We start from the raw sequence: 23,021 nt of genomic DNA on the forward strand, positions 1-23,021 counted from the left end.
AAGCAATAACATGTAGATATTAGAATTAAAACAAAGACTGGATAATTTTCCAGTTTTTCACTAGCAACAGGCTTCTTTCCTTGTGGAATGAGTAAAAAGTATAATAGGGTATTCCAGTCATAGAGTCTTTTTTGTGGCACAAAATGTTACAGGAATTTCAATTACTCAAGCTCATGTCAAGTCTGAGATTTCAAGAGGGGACTTTAAAAAATTAAAGCAGTAACAAACCTGCCAGAAAGATTTTGCATGGGTTAAAGCTAAAACACTTTTTAAATCATTTTAAAAACAACATACTTCTACCCATACTGGATGGCCAGCAATGGTGTACTGGAAATACAACGTCCAGGATAAAGTCCCATGGACTGCAGCACGCCAGGCCTCCCTGCCCATCAAAAATTCCTGGAGCTTGCTCAAACTCATGTCCATCAAGTCAGTGATGCCATCCAACCATCTCACTCTGTGTCTTCCCCTTCTCCTCCTGCCTTCAATCTTTCCCAGCATCAGGGTCTTTTCCAATGAGTCAGTTCTTTGGATCAGGTGGCCAAAGTATTGGAGCTTCAACTTCAGCATCAGTCCTTCCAATGAATATTCAGGACTGATTTCCTTTATAATAGACTGGTTGATCTCCTTGCAGTCCAAAGGACACTCAAGAGTCTTTTCCAACACCACAGTACAAAAGCATCAATTCTTCAGTGCTCAGCTTTCTTTATGATCCAACTCTTACATCCATATATGACTACTGGAAAAACCATAGCTTTGACTAGATGGCCCTTTGTCTACAAAGTAACATCTCTGTGTTTTTATATGCTGTCTAGGTTGATCATAGCTTTTCTTCCAAGGAGCAAGCATCTTTTAAAAAATTTCATGGCTGCAGTCACCACCAACAGTGATTTTCGAGCTCAGGAAAATAAAGTCTGTCAGTGTTTCCATTGTTTCCCCATCTATTTACCGTGAAATGATGGGACCAGATGCCCTGATCTTTGCTTTTTGAATATTGTGTTTTAAACCAGCTTTTTCACTCTCCTTTTTCACTTTCATCAAGAGGTTCTTTAGTTTGATATTAGTCAGTGTAGAAATAGTATGACCACTGAATTAAAAGAAGACTCAAGAGAGAATCCAGTCTTGAGGGATGAGAGTGCTCTCAGAAAAATATAACTGGCACTAGATATTCCAAGACAGTAGATGCATTCTAGCATATAGGAACCTATTATTGTGGGCAGGAGGGTAAAGAAGGAAAAAGTGAATGCTGCGGTAGCCAGGGGAAATAACTTTGAGGGTGGAAAGCATTTACTACTCTGCAGCTAGGAAAACAAAATGGAAAGGATTGGGTCCCAGAACTTTAGAGATGTCATACAAGGTGATCTCAAACCACACAAAAAAGAAAGCATTAGCCCCCACCGCAGCACCCTGTGGGACATCCTTTGGGCTTCCAGGAGTTGTAAAATAACCTGGAGTCTATGACCAGCTGCTGGCATTAGGACCAAGAGACATAGTTGGTGAGATAATGCTGGGGACAGGAAGAAAGCAGGAAGGTGGTCTCTTCTCTCCTCTTGCCATCTACTTGCCTGCAAAAGCCCACTATTCCTAGTACATAGCAAAACTCTACCTGACAAAAGAAGTATCTGGGAACTGTAGTTTCAGCTGCAGAGAGCAGAGTGTAAACTGTAGGCCATGGTTGAAAGACAATGCATGGATAAATAACATGAATGAAGAGCATCTTTCTATACTTCTTAATGATTAGATGTTGAGTAATGAGCAATGAAAAGCAATAGAGGTAAAATGCATTATCTTCAATTGATAGTCATCATACCACTGAGAACTCAAAAGAAGGGGCTATTGCTTCCTGGCCTGGCTAACATTTCTGATGTGTGTCCAAGGGTTATTTGAGAACAGTAAGACAACTGTGAGGGAGATCAATTTTTAAAAATCCCTAACATGGATTTTCACTTGATTCAGGCGTAGATTTTCTCTTCTTGCTTCCTTGGTTTGGGAATATTTCTCTATAGCTCTGACCTCCTCTGCTCATCGATATAAATGATTGAAGGCGTTCTATTGATTCACATTTAATAACCACCAGCATGGATTGATGGTCACATTAAGGCTGTGTGCCTGAGAGGAAAGGAGTGTAAATAGCAGCACTGGGCATTGAGAGCCAAGAAGAAATAGCTTATTACTTTCTCTATGTTAGTTTTGTTTTTATAGTAGAAACACATTAGAGAAATAAAGTATTAATATATGAGAATGTAAAACTCAAATATCTAGATGTTAGTCTCTAGACTAATACATATGTTTAACTAATACATAACTAACTTCTTACCTTACCTTTTCCCCTCTTTCTTCCTGTTTTTTCCTTAATACCTGCCTTCCTGAGTTATCTTAGTGACAATATTTAAAGTACTGTGCTAGGGAACATGAAAATATAAAAACATAAGAAATGGTCCCTGATCATGACTTCACAGTATTTTGGGATTAAAATGTCTTGTAACCAGTAAATGGAGAAAAAAGAGTTGCTCAGGCTAATTTCTGCAAAGACAGACTATGGAGAAATAATGTTTGGAAGGCAGGCATGAGGTGTGGAGGGAAACAATAAGATCTAAGGCTCAATGAGTAATAAAATACTGGTTGTGTTGAGTTAGCTATGATCTTAAAAGCAACAGGGATTCACTGAGGGATCTTAAGTCAAATAGCAATATGATGAGATTTAAAGTGGGGAAGTGTTAGTCCCTCAGTCATGCCCAACTCTTGCAACCCCATGGACTATAGTCCACCAGGCTCCTCTGTTCATGAGATTTCCCAGGCAAGGACATTGTGATGGGTAGCCATTCCCTTGTCCAGGGGATCGTCTCCACCCGAGGATTGAACCTGGGTCTCCTGAACTAAAGGCAGATTCTTTACCATCTGAGCCACCACAGAAGCCCACGAAAGACAACTCTAATTGAGGAAAGAACGAACCAGAAAGAATGAGACAAGAGGCAGAGATGTCAGGGGAAAAGACCACTATAAAAAATTCAGGCAAAAATGTCAGTGCAGTGCTTGCAATGAGCCTCAAATGGGACTGTATATAAGCAGCCAGTTATCACTAAGATATGTATTTGTTGCATGCTATGTGTGGGGAAGAAGAAGAGATAAGAGGGGTTGAGTTTCCTGCAAGAATATGTATAAGGAGTCAACAGGCAGGGAATTGAAGGCAGCGGTGCATTCTTCATTCCTGTGCATAGCGCTGTAAAGCCAGACTCCATTGCAGGGATAACCACAGGGAAGCCAGTAGTGTTTAAAAATCTCAGGGGTGTTGATACTCGGCTTTTTCTTGGTCAGTGGAAAACAGTGCTCTGGCAGAGATTTTCCTTGTCTGAGAGGAAAAATAGCAGAGTTCCGGTGTAGCCCAGGACACCCAGAGACAGAGCAGACACTTCAGACGCCCTGTGGTCTCAGCAAGAGGGCAGTGGCAATTAGCAGGGGAGGATTTCTCTGAGAGTTCGTGTAAGATATCCTCTACAAACTTCCCCAAGTACAGAGAGATCGTGGCTCTGTACTTCTAACAGACAAACCAGATGAAACATTTCCTTGCTGTTGAAACAATTACTCTTCTTTTACTGGTGTCTCTTCTACCTACTTGTGTTAAAATAGCAGCAACAGTATCCAGACTTTTCTTGCTGCTTCATGTTTTAATTTTTTCTGTCCCGTTTAATTTAATTTAATTTTTTAATCACCTGTTCCTGATGGGAGAGGCAATTATATCTGACTTCCAATTAAAAAAACAGTCAGCAGGGACCATCTTAAAGATGCTTACCTCACCAACAGGTTCCCAGCCATCATGCCTTTTTTTGGCTTACTTCTTAAGGCCAAAGTCCATAGCCAAACTACTTGGACCCCAGTGACATAAGATGATGCACTAAGGGAACTTAGCTAATTTATCAAGCTACAGCTCGGATCTATAACCGTATGCTTGTTACAAGCAGAACTTTTCATTCAAATAATGTTTTCAGTTTTGACAAGTAATCACATCTCATCATTTAAGTAGCAGGGATGTAAACTTGCTACCTTTAACTTTGGGGAAACTCATACTGGAAAAGTCAGCCCACGCAGTCTGGAGAGAAGGGCATGGGTGTTGATGACTCCAGGACATAGAGCACAGGGCACATCCTTAAAGCAGCAGAGCTCCTTAGTAGCAAGGCAGGAAGTTAAGAGAGAAAGGTCGCTCTGTGGGATCCTTCTGTGTTCTCTAATCAATTGAGAAGGAAAGAGTTTCAAGACAAAAGCGGGGTGAAGCATCAAAAGCTTCAGTAAGTGGAGGATCAGGTCTAAAAAATGCCCAATTATTCAGCAAATGGGAAGTCATTATTGACCTAGAAATAAGCAGTTTTCATGAAATGAAAGTAGCAGTAGGAGGAAAGTAGAAATCTGATAAAGTATTAAAGAATATGAAAATAGAGACAGTAATGATTTTATTCTATTATGAAAATGTAGACCTGAATTACAGTAGTAGATAATAGCTAATCCTTGTGTTGTGCCAACTCTTCTTTAATCCTTACCACAACTCTAGGACAAGTATACTAGTATTATCTGTATTTTAAAATGAGGAACAGGAAAATGACAGCTAGCTATCTTGCTCATGATCACAAAGCAATTACATGGGCTATTAGACATTTAAACCAGGTACTTTTGAAGTTTTCACCACAGTTCCATTAACACCATAAAAATCTGGAATGCTGTTGATTTTGACACACATTTAGATATTTATTTGCACTTTCTTATTGTAAAGGAAGTTGTTTGTGATTATTTCTGTCCCTGCAGAATAGCGGTATGACATATAGAAAGAGTTCCTAAGTCTCAGACATAAAAGCACTTGGGATAATAAAAGTATCGCATAAACTCAAAAGAGAAATACATTTTCCCCTGCAAGTCCAATTTTTTCTGACAACAATTTTAATTTGAATGGTGCTTATACATTTTTATCCCATAATCATGTGCCATCTCCTTGTTAAAAGCTGCTCTCCACTCATTAGAAAGCCTTATCTAAAGAGGCTACCCCAAGAGTTATGTTAACAACAGACAGAAAAGTTTCTGCCTAAGCAGGCATTTATAATTGTATGATGAAATATTAATTCCCCCATATCAGAAAGGCTCTTGGGAAGAAAAAGTCTCTCTTCAGAGGAAAAGTCTTTCTTTCAGAGGAAAAAAGGGTAATATTCAGAAGCAGAGGTGAAGGGAGGCTTTAAGTGGAAAGGAAATTATTGAATTTCTCATTAATTTATACTAAGAGATGGGGAAAGTCTTTTGATCTTTCCCCCTCTGATGTGAAAGCATTTCAGTCTTTCTCAAAGTGTTGATCTTCAAAAAAGACAAAGTCTTGCAATAACTTTGTCTCAGACAGAGAAAGGCAAGTACTATATGGTATCACTCATATGTGGGATCTGAAATAGTCAGCTCTGTAAAAGCAAAGATTAAAATGGTGACCACTAGAGGATGGAGTGGGGGAACAGAACAGTTGTTTAAGGTTACAAACGTGTAAAATAAGCCCTAGAGATCCAGTGCACAGTTCAGTGAATACCGACACCAATATTGTATTATAATGACCAAGTAGATTCAACCACTAAAAAGAAAAGGTAATATGTAATATGATAGAAGTGCTAACTATTACACAATGGCAATCATAATATATAAATGCATCAAATTAATGCTGTACACATTAAATTAACAATGTTATATGTCAAATCTTTTTTAATTAAAAAAGTAGAAAGAGTGAAAGTACACAGTCTTTTTTGTTCTTTCCAAAATGGAAATCACTGGGGAAGCCAAAGATAAGTAGAGCATGATGTCTCAAAACTGCCTATTCTCCATGACAGATTGTGGAGACACAAACCAATACAAATACTCTCTTAAGAGAACATTCTCCCTTAAGAGAACATTCTTCCTTAAGAAGCAAAATCTTCCCAAGCCAAAAGAGAACTAAAGATGACCTAAAGTGACAGGAAGCATAAGTAAGGGGGTAAAAACACCTTAAAAAACAAACTAGACAAAAGCAACAAACAAAACATTGTGATTTCCAACTTGTGATATAAATTTGGATTTTGGAAACACTATAAATAGATATATGAAATCATCAGCTTGTTTAGTCAAATTATATCAAGATGCAAAGGAAAAAAATTTGATTGTAAAAATATGTCCAAAATATTATTTCATACTCAAGTTAGTTCTTAAGTTTAGTACATCAGTGCAGAACTAATAAATAAACAAAGGAAGTCTCCCAAGAATGCCTTAGGATTTGATTCTGTTTCAACTGATCTGAAGAAGAAAGAACTTTGATTTTTGCTATGCTTTTAGCAAAATATCAAAGAAAAACTTAAAAAGTAATAGTGAATTTCCCAAGAAAATCAGAGACATCACTCCTGGTTCTTTTGTCAACTGTAGCTGAGAAGATTGTCTGTCTCTAATAGCTACAGTATGTAGCTTCAAATCATCATTGTGTTAATTTAATTGTATCTAATACATGCATGCTGGAGGAGATCATGGCAATACTAGATGGCTTATTTGAAACAAAGAAATGGCAGACAATTTATTATTTCAGTTTTAAAATATTATATGATATTCACTTTTTAAATTTTTATACTAATTAACTTGTAAATAATTGTAGTTGACTCTTTTGGAAAACCTTAAAGGTTCCAATCTACTAAACCATAAACAAGGCAAAGAGAAAAGTAACCTTTAAAAACATTTTAATGAATAAAGTCCACCTTTTATTGAATTTTGAGCTAAATTAAATTGCTAGCATTGCTGAGTGCTGGTAAAATGCCTTTGGATCAATGTGAGTTTAACTATGGATGTACCTCATAAAGTCGCCAATGGTAAGGTGAATTGCATCTTTGCCTTCTGTGATCATGTTCATACTGTTATTTAGCAATTTTGAAATTACTTATCTTTTCCATGACAGTCAGATGCCAATCTTAAAAGATTATATAACTTGATAATATCACAATGACTGGCCATCCCACATATCATTAAAACTAACTTACACAAAACGTAAGTTGGAGACACATAAGATGATCCTAGCTTTTTAATATATGGCAGAAGAGAATGAAGTGGTCTGAGTATGTAGGTTATCCCTATAATCTATATTTTAGACTAGCTGGCCTAATTTCTTTTTTTTTTCTTTAGGAATAGTAAAGGATTTGAGAGATTTTATTATTTTATTCCAGTTTCATCTTGTCCCCCATATAACACCTTTAAAACAATCATTTACTTTAATGTATTATAATTGTTTTGTAGGAATGGAATAGGAGAATTTCAACTTATCATGGCAGATATGGAATATTTTAGAAGTCTAAAACAGGGTCTAAATCATGTGCTAATCTCTGCACTGTCACATTAATGATTTAAATCATAATCAAACATAGATACATTTCTTGTTCTTATTTTAATCTGTGATATATGAAAAAACCTGTATTCACTTGCCCTTTATTTTCTTCCTACAAGTCACATTATGTGTGTGGGGTGTGTGTGTGTGTGTGTTCGGTTGCTGAGTTGTGTTTGACTCTTTGTGACTTCACGGATTGTAGCCCGTCGGGCTCCTGTGTCTATGCAATTTCTCAGGAAAAAATCGGGGACTGAATCCATGTCTTTTGCATTGGCAGGTGGATTCTTTACCACTGAGCCACCAGGGAAGCTCCTATCATTGCGTTCAAGTTCAAGTTCAGTTGCTCAGTCATGTCCGACTCTTTGTGACCCCATGAATCGCAGCACGCCAGGCCTCCCTGTCCATCACCAACTCCCGGAGTTCACTCAGACTCATGTCCATTGAGTCAGTGATACCATCCAGCCATCTCATCCTCTGTCATCCCCTTCTCATCCCAACCCCAATCCCTCCCAGCATCAGAGTCTTTTCCAGTGAGTCAACTCTTTGCATGAGGTAGCCAAAGTACTGGAGTTTCAGCTTTAGCATCATTCCTTCCAAAGAAATCCCAGGGCTGATCTCCTTCAGAATGGACTGGTTGGATCTCCTTGTTCAGACAAATAAAAATCCATCATTATATCTTATATACAAAGATGAGACCCCCACCCAATCAATCAACTTTTGAATACTGTACTCTGGGTATTTATTATACCAATAGTCTAATTATCTTCTTGTGCTGTGCTGTGCTTAGTCGCTCGGTCTTGTCTGATGTTTTACTACCCTATGGCCTGTAGCCACCATGCTCTGTCCATAGGGATTCTCCAGGCAAGAACACTGGAGTTGGTTGCCATGCCGTCCTCGAGGGGATCTTCCCAAGCCAAGGATCAAACCCAGGTCTCCTGCATTCCCAGTGGATTTTTTACTGTCTGAGCCACCATCTTACTCCTTAAGTAATTTTACAGATATCCATTCTTGGGCATAGAATACTTATGTGATCTTTCAAAGGACTGTCTAAAACCACATGATACTCTGAAAATTTGAGCACATTGTACAGCTTTATCTAGGGCTTCCCTGGTGGCTCAGATGGTAAAGAATCTGCCTGCAATGTAGGAGGCCAGAGTTTGATGTCTGGGTTGGGAAGATTCCCTGCTAACCACTCCAGTATTCTTGCCTGGAGAATTCCATGGACAAAAGTGCCTGGTGTACTCCATCTGCTTTCAGCATGAAGTGTGCTCAGAGCTGTTCCTCCTTATGGTAAGGATTATTCATGCGTTCATTCATACTCTCATTCCTTCCACCTTTTAATCTACCTAGTAAGAAGCATTTCAAAGGACAAATGGAATAACAGAAATCTTGTACAAATCAGAACTCAAATACAGTGCTGAAGCAGAGAATTCATTTATTTCTTTTGACATGGATACAGTTAACCTAGTGGCTGAATAAGCTTTTTATCTTTTGTACACATACTCAAACACATATACATATACCAACACATGTCTGCTCACATCTCTCTCTTTTTTTCTTTCCTTAGCATTGCTTCCTTGATCTACACCTGTTAAACCTATCATGTTAATTCTTAGAAAAGAGTTATAAAGGAATTCACTGTCCTTACATCTCCAACTCAACTTTTGCAAACATGTAATAAAAACATTTTGAACTTATAAAAAGGATCACAGCAAACCTAGTTCAAATCCTTACCCAGCTCTCCCTATTATGCTTGGTAGATGGATGGATAAATGGACAGATGCATAAATGGGCAAATGGATGAGTGGATGGATGAATATAACATATATGTTGTTCCTCAATACATTCTCACTCTTTCTCCCTTCCTTCTACTCAAGCAGGTCTACTAAATGTTTACCATAAAGAGAGAATTGTTATATACTTTTATTGTAACAGTCTTTCTTATCTGGATTCTCTCTATTGCCCCTCTACTTACATTAATAATACTAATCCTTTGGGACTGAGTTTAAACCCTGCCTCTTCCATGAAACCATGCTAGACCATCTAATCAACAAGATATTTTCTATTTCTTTCTAAATTCTTCACCCTTATTTTACCTCTCATTTGACATTAACTACCTCCTACTTTTTATATGAAATTTTATTTTCAGATATATGTTTTTTTTTATGTTGTGTTGTTGTTTAGTCACTAAGTTATGTCTGACTCTTTCGTGACCCTATGGACTGTAGCCCGCCAGGCTCCTCTGTCCACGGAATTTCCCAGGCAAGAAAACTGGAGTGGGTTGCCATTTCCTTCTCCAGGGGATCTTCCTGACCCAGGGATCGAACCCTCATCTCCTAATTGGCAAGGATCCAGATCCTTTACCATCTAGCCACCTTGGAAGCCCATATGTTTGCTTCCTCACCTCTAAGTTGTAAACTCTTTCAGAGCAACTATTGAGATTTCTATATTTTGTTATCATCAACAACATTGTGTTGCACAGACCTCTGTATGTATTGAATCAAAACCAAACAATTTTTGATCAATATAGCCCATATCTTATTGGTGTTCTAAGACTTAAAAAGTATGAGTAGAACATAGGCCTAGTTCAAAATGGTGAAGATACAGAATCTATACCTATATCTATCTATCTATAATTTTACTTATAGTCCCATATATGTATATATAAACTTTTTATGGATACAAACTGTATATTTCCAGAGGAAAAAACTGGAAATATATAAAGTAATACTTCACTGGTGATACAACGGGTTTGGAAATATGGGTGAATTTATTTTATAATATCTATATTTTTAGTATGTCAATTTTTTCATTTTTTAAATTATCTCTCTTTTTTTTTTAATGGGAGCTGGTACTATTTCCAAGATTGTAATCATTTCATCTTTAGAATTGAACTCCTTCTAAATTTTGAGTGTCTTCAGTTCAGTTCAGTTGCTCAGTCGTGTCCAACTCTTTGCGACCACAGCACACCAGGCCTCCCTGTCTGTCACCAACTCCCAGAGTCCACCCAAACCCATGTCCATTGAGTCGGTGATGCCATCCAACCATCTCATCCTCTGTCATCCCCTTCTCCTCCTGCCCTCAATCTTTCCCAGCATCAGGGTCTTTTCAAACAAGTCAGCTCTTTGCATCAGGTGGCCAAAGTATTGGAGTTTCAGCTTCAACATCAGTCCTATCAATGAACACCCAGGACTGATCTCCTTTAGGATGGACTGGTTGGATCTCCTTGCAGTCCAAGAGACTCTCAAGAGTCTTCTCCAACACCACAGTTCAAAAGCATCAATTCTTTGGCACTCAGCTTTCTTCACAGTCCAATTCTCACATCCATACATGACCACTGGAAAAACTATAGCCTTAACTAGACGGACCTTTGTTGACAAAGTAATGTCTCTGCTTTTTAATATACTGTTTAGGTTGGTCATAACTTTCCTTCCAAGGAGTAAGAGTCTTTTAATTTCATGGCTGCAATCACCAGCTGCAGTGATTTTGGAGCCCCCCAAAATATAGTCAGCCACTGCTTCCACTGTTTCCCCATCTATTTGCCATGAAGTGATGGGACCAGATGCCATGATCTTCGTTTTCTGAATGTTGAGCTTTAAGCCAACTTTTTCACTCTCCTCTTTCACTTTCATCAAGAGGCTCTTTAATTCTTCTTCGCTTTCTGCCATAAGGGTGGTGTCATCTGCATACTTGAGGTTACTGATATTTCTCCCAGAAATCTTGATTCCAGCTTGTGCTTCTTCCAGCCCAGCATTTCTCATGATAAACTCTACGTATAAGTTAAATAAGCAGGGTGACAATATACAGCCTTGACGTACTCCTTTTCCTATTTGGAACCAGTCTGTTGTTCTACGTCCAGTTCTAACTGTTGCTTCCTGACCTGCATATAGGTTTCTCAAGAGGCTGGTCAGGTGGTCTGGTATTCCCATCTCTTTCAGAATTTTCCACAGTTTATTGTGATCCACACAGTCAAAGGCTTTGGCATAGTCAATAAAGCAGAAATAGATGTTTTTCTGGAACTCTCTTGCTTTTTCCATGATCCAGCGGATGTTGGCAATTTGATCTCTGGTTCCTCTGCCTTTCCTAAAACCAGCTTGAACATCTGGAAATTCATGGTTCACGTATAGTGGAAGCCTGGCTTGGAGAATTTTGAGCATTACTTTACTAGCAAGTGTCTTCAGATCATACCAATTCTCTACTAAAATATTAAAACAAAAAATATTAGGAAAATAACATCAAAGATAGTGATGAAATGGTATCATAGTTTTGAATTTAATCAACAGTTTGCTGTCAGTTCAATGCAGTGGGAACCCAGGGAATGTTTAACTGGAACTTGTTACAGGTCTGTTTCTTGCTCCTCGCCTTTTCTTTCTCTGGCAAGGAATCTATCTCTGCCTCTTGTTTCTGTGTCAAGAGATCCTGACTAGTTATGATTCCATCCAGTCTCAATTATTATTATTCACTTCCTTCTTTCTGGTGAATCCTGGTGGTGTCTGGGAGTAGAAATTATTATCAACAGGTCATAACCCTTCCTCTTTCCTTTTCAGAAGCCAGTTCTTCAAACAGAGCAAGCAGTTCTCACCTGACCAGCTCTGTCCCCTCATGTTCCAAGTACCCCAACATTGTGAGGCCTGAGGTTCTCTATTGTAACTTGTGTCTGGCTCATTTATTCTAAAAAATTCTTGGGTTTAGAATCAAGAGACATCTGGGACCACATGTGTAAGGTGAAGTTAGCAATTAAGTATTTGCTTTATCATTAATACAGGCCATTGTTTCATCTCCATCAATTAAAAGTTCTATCTTTGAAATGATTCAAAGTTGGGAAAAAAATAGAAGAGTTTTACATATGACACCCTGTAATCTAATACCTTTTACTCACTTGTAGCTTTTATGCTTCCTTATTCATTTATTCACATATTAATTTGTTCTTTTTCTTCCCCTCACCAGACATGTGGAAAAGAATTCCATACCCTTTTGTTCTGGCAGAAAAGAGAAGTAGGAATGAATTTTCAGGTTATTTGGTGGGGTGGATGTGGGGGATGGTATATCCTGAGTTATAGAGCACAACTAACACCCTCTTGATCCAATTGCATAGGATAAATGAGCTATTAAAATATACCACAGAATAGAATTATTAACAGTGTTTTTACACCCTGATTTTTTTATTTACATGTTTTCAAATAGGAGTGATTATAAATTCACTATGGAAACTACAGCAAAGACAGACCAAAAATAAATAGACAAAACAGTTCTGATATATTTTGAGAAATTAGAGTTACAAATGATTTTTTAAACAACAATCTGAAAGAGGAGTAATTAACAGATTTTAAAATTAATATTTTACATATATTTTTATCTGGACCACATTGAATCACATAATTCACAGCCTGTAAATAATATCTTGATAATTTAATCCAAATGAAAACAAGTATTTTTTTTTTCTATTAGCTGGAGTCATTTTTTTAAGTGAAAGAAGAGTACCTATAAAAAGAAGGCACAATTTTCAGTTTCCTACAATGAAAGTCTCAAAGTCACTTAGTTGAATAAGCTATTAATCTCTCTAGAACTCAGTTTTTTTCATCTGTTAAGTAGTATATTGTTTTATCAGTCTCTACTAGTAATAACATTCTCTGCAACTGGAATTACAATTTTATATTTAAAAATCAGTTGTCCTTGGGATGTTACATTCTACTGAGCTTAACCGTATCTCCTTGAAATTTTCTTTTAATGAGATCTCCCCAATATCTCTATTTTGTACCATGTCTTTTCTTCAAAGAACCAGGGTAATTGTATTATTTTTAAGTTATAAATAATAAAGCCTCTGAAGTAGGAAAGTCTTATTTTTAAATAAGGCTGTAGAGTTTGATTTTTAAAAAGATAGTTATTTCTTAGTCCTTAAACTGTTATTTCATCTAAATAAAAGCATTCAGCTATCATAATCTAAAATAGTAAACACAAGAGCAATCTCTCATTAGAGATACAAATAGAAAGGCCAATTAAGGGGAGGAGCCAAGATGGCGGAGGAGTAGGACGGGGAGAACACTTTCTCCCCCACAAATTCATCAAAAGAGCATTTAAACGTTGAGTAAATTCCACAAAACAACTTCTGAATGCCGGCAGAGGACATCAGGCACCCAGAAAAGCAATCCAACTCTTCGAAAGGAGCGCGACTGAACAAAGAGAAGAAATACAGCTCCACCCATCAGAACACCGACACAAGCTTCCCTAACCAGGAAACCTTGACAAGCCACCTGTACAAACCCACACACAGCGAGGAAAAGCCACAATAAAGAGAACTCCACAAACTGCCAGAATACAGAAAGGACACCCCAAACTCAGCAATTTAAACAAGATGAAGAGACAGAGGAACAGCCAGCAGATAAAGGAATAGGATAAATGCCCACCAAACCAAACAAAAGAGGAAGAGATAGGGAATCTACCTGATAAAGAATTCCGAATAATGATAGTGAAATTGATCCAAAATCTTGAAATTAAAATGGAATCACAGATAAATAGCTTGGAGACAAGGATTGAGAAGATGCAAGAAAGGTTTACCAAGGACCTAGAAGAAATAAAAAAGAGTCAATATATAATGAATAATGCAATAAATGAAATTAAAAACACTCTGGAGGCAACAAATAGTAGAATAACAGAGTCAGAAGATAGGATTAGTGAATTAGAAGATAGAATGGTAGAAATAAGTGAATCAGAGAAAATAAAAGAAAAACGAATTAAAAGAAATGAGGACAATCTCAGAGACCTCCAGGACAATATTAAACGCTACAACATTCGAATCATAGGGGTTCCAGAAGAAGAAGACAAAAAGAAAGACCATGAGAAAATACTTGAGGAGATAATAGTTGAAAACTTCCCTAAACTGGGGAAGGAAATAATCACTCAAGTCCAAGAAACCCAGAGAATCCCAAACAGGATAAACCCAAGGCGAAACACCCCAAGACACATATTAATCAAATTAACAAAGATCAAACACAAAGAACAAATATTAAAAGCAGCAAGGGAAAAACAACAAATAACACACAAGGGAATTCCCATAAGGATAACAGCTGATCTTTCAATAGAAACTCTTCAAGCCAGGAGGGAATGGCAAGACATACTTAAAATGATGAAAGAAAATAACCTACAGCCCAGATTATTGTACCCAGCAAGGATCTCATTCAAGTATGAAGGAGAAATCAAAAGCTTCTCAGACAAGCAAAAGCTGAGAGAATTCTGCACCACCAAACCAGCTCTCCAACAAATACTAAAGGATATTCTCTAGACAGGAAACACAAAAATGGTGTATAAATTCGAACCCCAAACAATAAAGTAAATGGCAACAGGATCATACTTATCAGTAATTACCTTGAACGTAAATGGGTTGAATGCCCCAACCAAAAGACAAAGACTGGCTGAATGGATACAAAAACAAGACCCCTACATATGTTGTCTACAGGAGACCCACCTCAAAACAGGGGACACATACAGACTGAAAGTGAAGGGCTGGAAAAAGATTTTCCATGCAAACAGGGACCAAAAGAAAGCAGGAGTAGCAATACTCATATTAGATAAAATAGACTTTAAAACAAAGGCTGTGAAAAGAGACAAAGAAGGTCACTACATAATGATCAAAGGATCAATCCAAGAAGAAGATATAACAATTATAAATATATATGCACCCAACACGGGAGCACCGCAGTATGCAAGACAAATGCTAACAAGTATGAAAGGAGAAATTAACAATAACACAATAATAGTGGGAGACTTTAATACCCCACTCACACCTATGGATAGATCAACTAAACAGAAAATTAACAAGGAAACACAAACTTTAAACGATACAATAGACCAGTTAGACCTAATTGATATCTATAGGACATTTCATCCCAAAACAATGAATTTCACCTTTTTCTCAAGCGCACATGGAACCTTCTCCAGGATAGATCACATCCTGGGCCATAAAGCTAGCCTTGGTAAATTCAAAAAAATTGAAATCATTCCAAGCATCTTTTCTGACCACAATGCAGTAAGATTAGATCTCAATTACAGGAGAAAAACTATTAAAAATTCCAACATATGGAGGCTGAACAACACGCTGCTGAATAACCAACAAATCACAGAAGAAATCAAAAAAGAAATCAAAATTTGCATAGAAACGAATGAAAATGAAAACACAACAACCCAAAACCTGTGGGACACGGTAAAAGCAGTCCTAAGGGGAAAGTTCATAGCAATACAGGCACACCTCAAGAAACAAGAAAAAAGTCAAATAAACAACCTAACTCTACACCTAAAGCAACTAGAAAAGGAAGAAATGAAGAACCCCAGGGTTAGTAGAAGGAAAGAAATCTTAAAATTTAGAGCAGAAATAAATGCAAAAGAAACAAAAGAGACCATAGCAAAAATCAACAAAGCCAAAAGCTGGTTCTTTGAAAGGATAAATAAAATTGACAAACCATTAGCCAGACTCATCAAGAAACAAAGGGAGAAAAATCAAATCAATAAAATTAGAAACGAAAATGGAGAGATCACAACAGACAACACAGAAATACAAAGGATCATAAGAGACTATTATCAACAATTATATGCCAATAAAATGGACAACGAGGAAGAAATGGACAAATTCTTAGAAAAGTACAACTTTCCAAAACTCGACCAGGAAGAAATAGAAAACCTTAACAGACCCATCACAAGCACGGAAATTGAAACTGTAATCAAAAATCTTCCAGCAAACAAAAGCCCAGGTCCAGACGGCTTCACAGCTGAATTCTACCAAAAATTTAGAGAAGAGCTAACACCTATCCTGCTCAAACTCTTCCAGAAAATTGCAGAGGAAGGTAAACTTCCAAACTCATTCTTTGAGGCCACCATCACCCTAATACCAAAACCTGACAAAGATCCCACAAAAAAAGAAAACTACAGGCCAATATCACTGATGAACATAGATGCAAAAATCCTAAACAAAATTCTAGCAATCAGAATCCAACAACACATTAAAAAGATCATACACCATGACCAAGTGGGCTTTATCCCAGGGATGCAAGGATTCTTCAATATCCGCAAATCAATCAATGTAATACACCACATTAACAAATTGAAAAACAAAAACCATATGATTATCTCAATAGATGCAGAGAAAGCCTTTGACAAAATTCAACACCAATTTATGATAAAAACTCTCCAGAAAGCAGGAATAGAAGGAACATACCTCAACATAATAAAAGCTATATATGACAAACCCACAGCAAACATTATCCTCAATGGTGAAAAATTGAAAGCATTTCCTCTAAAGTCAGGAACAAGACAAGGGTGCCCACTTTCACCATTACTATTCAACATAGTTTTGGAAGTTTTGGCCACAGCAATCAGAGCAGAAAAAGAAATAAAAGGAATCCAAATTGGAAAAGAAGAAGTAAAACTCTCACTATTTGCAGATGACATGATCCTCTACATAGAAAACCCTAAAGACTCCACCAGAAAATTACTAGAACTAATCAATGATTATAAAAAGTTGCAGGATATAAAATCAACACACAGAAATCCCTTGCATTCCTATACACTAATAATGAGAAAACAGAAAGAGAAATTAAGGAAACAATTCCATTCACCATTGCAACGAAAAGAATAAAATACTTAGGAATATATCTACCTAAAGAAACTAAAGACCTATATATAGAAAACTATAAAACACTGGTGAAAGAAATCAAAGAGGACACTAATAGATGGAGAAATATACCATGTTCATGGATTGGAAGAATCAATATAGTGAAAATGAGTATACTACCCAAAGCAATTTATAGATTCAATGCAATCCCTATCAAGCTACCAACAGTATTCTTCACAGAGCTAGAACCAATAATTTCACAATTTGTATGGAAATACAAAAAACCTCGAATAGCCAAAGCGATCTTGAGAAAGAAGAATGGAACTGGAGGAATCAACCTACCTGACTTCAGGCTCTACTACAAAGCCACAGTTATCAAGACAGTATGGTACTGGCACAAAGACAGAAATATAGATCAATGGAACAAAATAGAAAGCCCAGAGATAAATCCACGCACATATGGACACCTTATCTTTGACAAAGGAGGCAAAAATATACACTGGATTAAAGACAATCTCTTTAACAAGTGGTGCTGGGAAATCTGGTGAACCACTTGTAAAAGAATGAAACTAGAACACTTTCTAACACCATATACAAAAATAAACTCAAAATGGATTAAAGATCTCAGCGTAAGACCAGAAACTATAAAACTCCTAGAGGAGAACATAGGCAAAACACTCTCTGACATACATCACAGCAGGATCCTCTATGATCCACCTCCCAGAATATTGGAAATAAAAGTAAAAATAAACAAATGGGACCTAATTAACCTTAAAAGCTTCTGCACATCAAAGGAAACTATTAGCAAGGTGAAAAGACAGCCTTCGTAATGGGAGAAAATAATAGCAAATGAAGCAACCGACAAACAACTAATCTCAAAAATATACAAGCAACTCCTACAGCTCAACTCCAGAAAAATAAATGACCCAATCAAAAAATGGGCCAAAGATCTAAATAGACATTTCTCCAAAGAAGACATACAAATGGCTAACAAACTCATGAAAAGATGCTCAACATCACTCATTATCAGAGAAATGCAAATCAAAACCACTATGAGGTACCATTTCACACCAGTCAGAATGGCTGCGATCCAAAAGTTTATAAATAATAAATGCTGGAGAGGGTGTGGAGAAAAGGGAACCCTCTTACACTGTTGGTGGGAATGCAAACTAGTACAGCCACTATGGAGAACAGTGTGGAGATTCCTTAAAAAACTGGAAATAGAACTGCCTTATGATCCAGCAATCCTACTGCTGGGCATACACACTGAGGAAACCAGAAGGAAAAGAGACACGTGTACCCCAATGTTCATTGCAGCACTGTTTTTAATAGCCAGGACATGGAAGCAAGCTAGATGTCCATCAGCAGATGAATGGATAAGAAAGCTGTGGTACATATACACAATGGAGTATTACTCAGCCATTAAAAAGAATACATTTGAATCAGTTCTAATGAGGTGGATGAAACTGGAGCCTATTATACAGAGTGAAGTAAGCCAGAAAGAAAAACACCAATACAGTATACTAACGCATATATATGGAATTTAGAAAGATGGTAACGATAACCCTGTATACGAGACAGCAAAAGAGACACTGATGTATAGAACAGGCTTATGGACTCTGTGGGAGAGGGAGAGGGTGGGAAGATTTGGGAGAATGGCATTGAAACATGTGAAATGTCATGTATGAAACGAGATGCCAGTCCAGGTTCAATGCACGATGCTGGATGCTTGGGGCTGGTGCACTGGGACGACCCAGAGGGATGGTGTGGGGAGGGAGGAGGGAGGAGGGTTCAGGATGGGGAACACATGTATACTAATTAAATAATTTTCTATTAAAAAAAAAAAAGAAAGGCCAATTAAGATTTAGAGCAAAAATAAAGCAAGACAGCTCTATTTTCTAGGCACTCATAATTTTCTGGGGTATTGGAAAAATCAGACCAACAAAGGATAAATATGGCAGACCTAGTCTGCCTTTAATGTATCAAGGAATAATAACTCAGAAAAGTAGGAAGTATTGTATTTCAAGGTAGATCTTTGCCATCAACATTATGTTTCAGAATTTTGAATTCAATCTAACAAAGTCTAAATTGCTACTAATGTATTCACACTTTAGAACTTTAATTCCTGTAGACTTCCATAAAGCTGATTAGTGGTAATCAAGAGTTCATTGTCCTGATAATTACTAGTTCCTTTACTAAGTACCTTTTTTAATGTATTATACCACTGTTTAGGCATTCAAGTCCTAAAAGATAAAATTTAAACATACATTTGAAGAAATATTTTTAGAGTGTCACATCATTTATCTTATTATTCATTCAGATTTTCCCTGATGTCTTTACTATGAATTTATTGAACAACTGTCCTTTTGAAATCAAGAAACTAGACAGCTGCTTTCATCTGAATTGCATATTCAGTGGAAAAGAACAAACCATTTATTCATGTGACACTGAATTGATATGATTTTACATCTGTGTCCACATTTCTACCACCAAACTTCTTGGTACAGTTGTAAATTTAGCTCCGAAAGTCTGAGTATTATAGTAAAATAATATATCCTATATGCCTATATGTTATTATTTGATTAATATGGAAGATACATGAGAATTCCTAGAATTGCCTTCCAGAGCATTAAACCCACTTCTGTTTTATCCCATCTTTAACTGCAGAATACTTAGGCTTAAAAGCTCAGAAGTTATGTCAAATAGATCAACATTACAGTCACTTGACCTCATAACACCAGAGGCCAGACCTGAAGCAATGTAATTACTACCTGTGTAATTTTAAATTCATTTAGAAAACTAAGTCCCTTAGGATTTGTTATGGGCTGAATTGCTCACCCTCAGCATTACTGGTAAAGAATCTGCCTGCCAATGCAGGAGACACAAGAGACACAGGTTCGTTCAATCCCTGGGTTGGGAAGATCCCTGGGTTGGAGAGGAGCCTGGTGGGCTACAGTCCATGGGACACAAAGAGTGGGACACGACTGAGCACACACACACACACACACACACACACACACACACACACACACACTTTTCATATATTGAAGTTCTTATTCCCATTACCTCAGAATGTGACTGTATTTGTACACAGAAACTTTAACTAGTTAATTAAGGTAAAATGAGTTCATATATGTGGGCCCTAATTCAATGTGACTGATGTCCTTACAGGAAGAGGAGATTAGAAAGCAGGCACATAAGGAAGACCATGTAAAGACAGAGAGAAAACACAACCATCTCCAAACCAAAGAATCCCTAAAAAGAGTGCAGCCTAACTGACACTTTGGTCTTGAACTTCTAGACTGCAGAATCATGAGAAAATAAATTTCTATTGTTTAAGCCACCCAATCTATGTTTCTTTGTTGTAGCAGCCCTAGAAAACAGATTCAGGCTGCAAAGTCTGGAAAGTTCTGGAATTTATCTGCCTTATTTTAGGACAGACCTCCAGCTTTTCCTAATTAAAATCATTCCCTCGCAACAATCTCTTTGAATCTTTAAGTGCACTTTATTACAACCTCATTTGCCTAAGACTATATTAAAATCTGAATTTAGTGGAAAAATTTCACTCATGCCAATATTCCAGTCTCAAGGGTCACTAAAATTTTGTGAATGCCCTCTCTCTTACATTTAGTGTTGGGACATATAGGAGATGGAAACACAGGCTCAGCTTTCCCATTCAAAAGACAAAAACACATGGATCTCTTAAACATGTATCCTCTTTAGAAAGACAGGAGATACCTTCGCATACCTTTGTGAAAATAGTAGTCTCTGTGAGGTATGTCTCAGTTGATAATAGCTTTCTCCCTTATTTACGATCAGATTACATCCTTGAGACCTAAAGTTTCATTAAAGACTGGGAGGACAGGTATTTTTTTACCAGGAAAGAAAAAAAGTATTTCACTTGATATTTTCTAATTACTAAAGCAAAAGGAATGAGTGTTTTTTGCATCATACCCAGAAGATAATAAAATGAGCTACACTGAATATAAACAGAAAAGTAACACTTTTTTTCATGTGAACCCTGAAATATCCAAGTTCATATCCATGACCTGCTAACTTAGTAACTCAAACAATATTTTATAATTCACATTTCTACATTTTATATCTCTAAAATCAGGAAGCATTTTATAACTGTTTGGATTTTACAATTATAAATGGCAACTTTTTTTTATGAGAAGTCTCTTAAAATCAATGGCATCTATATTTCATGAAATATGAAAATATTTCTGAATAGTAAAATTACTGTTACATTAAAATAAAACAAACATGTCTGTCTTTTACTTGACGAAATTATCATACACTTTTTACTCTAAATTGTAAATCACTTAATCCTTCTCTTGGAGAAATCATGTATTTTCGACCCTAGCATTTTCAAATACCTTCTGCTGTTAGTGGAAGGTGCTGTTTCAATCGCTGCACACTCTGGGTAGGAAAAGAGAAGCTAAGATTTGATTCAGTAATGACCAAAGCCGGTCATTCTATTTCTAGCCTTACCAATGAGGACCAATTGTTGAATTAAAGATATAATGTCTCCATATCCTTCCCTCTAAGTTCCTTTAGAAGACTTAAACCCCTTGGAGTTTGTATGGGCTGAATTCTGTACCTCATCTGCAACTGGTTATCTGTTAATACTTATCTCTCAGATTCACTTCTCAGCTTCCAAGCACGTTTCAAACTAATTGATAAAAAATTAATCAGCCCGAACAAAGCAGGTGGAGGTGATGAAATTCCAGTTGAGCTATTCCATATCCTGAAAGATGATGCTGTGAAAGTGCTGCACTCAATATGCCAGCAAATTTGGAAAACTCAGCAGTGGCCACAGGACTGGAAAAGGTCAGTTTTCATTCCAATCCCAAAGAAAGGCAATGCCAAAGAATGCTCAAACTACTGCACAATTGCACTCATCTCACATGCTAGTAAAGTAATGCTCAAAATTCTCCAAGCCAGGCTTCAGCAGTATGTGAACCGTGAAATTCCTGATATTCAAGCTGGTTTTAGAAAAGGCAGAGGAACCAGAGATCAAATTGCCAACATCCGCTGGATCATGGAAAAAGCAAGAGAGTTCCAGAAAAGCATTTATTTCTGCTTTATTGACTATGCCAAAACCTTTGACTGTGTGGATCACAATAAACTGTGGAAAATTCTTCAAGAGATGGGAATACCAGACCACCTGATCTGCCTCTTGAGAAATTTGTATGCAGGTCAGGAAACAACAGTTAGAACTGGATATGGACCAACAGACTGGTTCCAAATAGGAAAAGGAGTTCGTCAAGGCTGTATATTGTCACCCTGTTTATTTAACTTATATGCAGAGTACATCATGAGAAATGCTGGACTGGAAGAAACACAAACTGGAATCAAGATTGCCGGGAGAAATCTCAATAACCTCAGATATGCAGATGACACCACCCTTATGGCAGAAAGTGAAGAGGAACTAAAAAGCTTCTTGATGAAAGTGAAAGTGGAGAGTGAAAAAGTTGGCTTAAAGCTCAACATTCAGCAAACTAACATCATGGCATCCAGTCCCATCACTTCATGGGAAATAGATGGGGAAACAGTGGAAACAGTGTCAGACTTTATTTTCCTGGGCTCCAAAATCACTGCAGATGGTGACTGCAGCCATGAAATTAAAAGACACTTACTCCTTGGAAGGAAAGTTATGACCAACCTAGATAGCATATTCAAAAGCAGAGACATTACTTTGCCAACAAAGGTTCATCTAGTCTATGGTTTTTCCTGTGGTCATGTATGGATGTGAGAGTTGGACTGTGAAGAAGGCTGAGCGCCGAAGAATTGATGCTTTTGAAGTGTGGTGTTGGAGAAGACTCTTGAGAGTCCCTTGGACTGCAAGGAGATCCAATCAGTCCATTCTGAAGAAGATCAGCCCTGGGTGTTCTTTGGAAGGAATGATGCTGAAGCTGAAACTCCAGTACTTTGGCCACCTCATGGGAAGAGTTGACTCATTGGAAAAGACTCTGATGCTGGGAGGGATTGGGGGCAGGAGGAGAAGGAGATGACAGAGGATGAGATGGCTGGATGGCATCACTGACTCGATGGATGTGAGTC

Source organism: Bos javanicus, chromosome 23 (assembly GCF_032452875.1).
Source record: "Bos javanicus breed banteng chromosome 23, ARS-OSU_banteng_1.0, whole genome shotgun sequence".
NCBI lineage: Eukaryota > Metazoa > Chordata > Mammalia > Artiodactyla > Bovidae > Bos > Bos javanicus.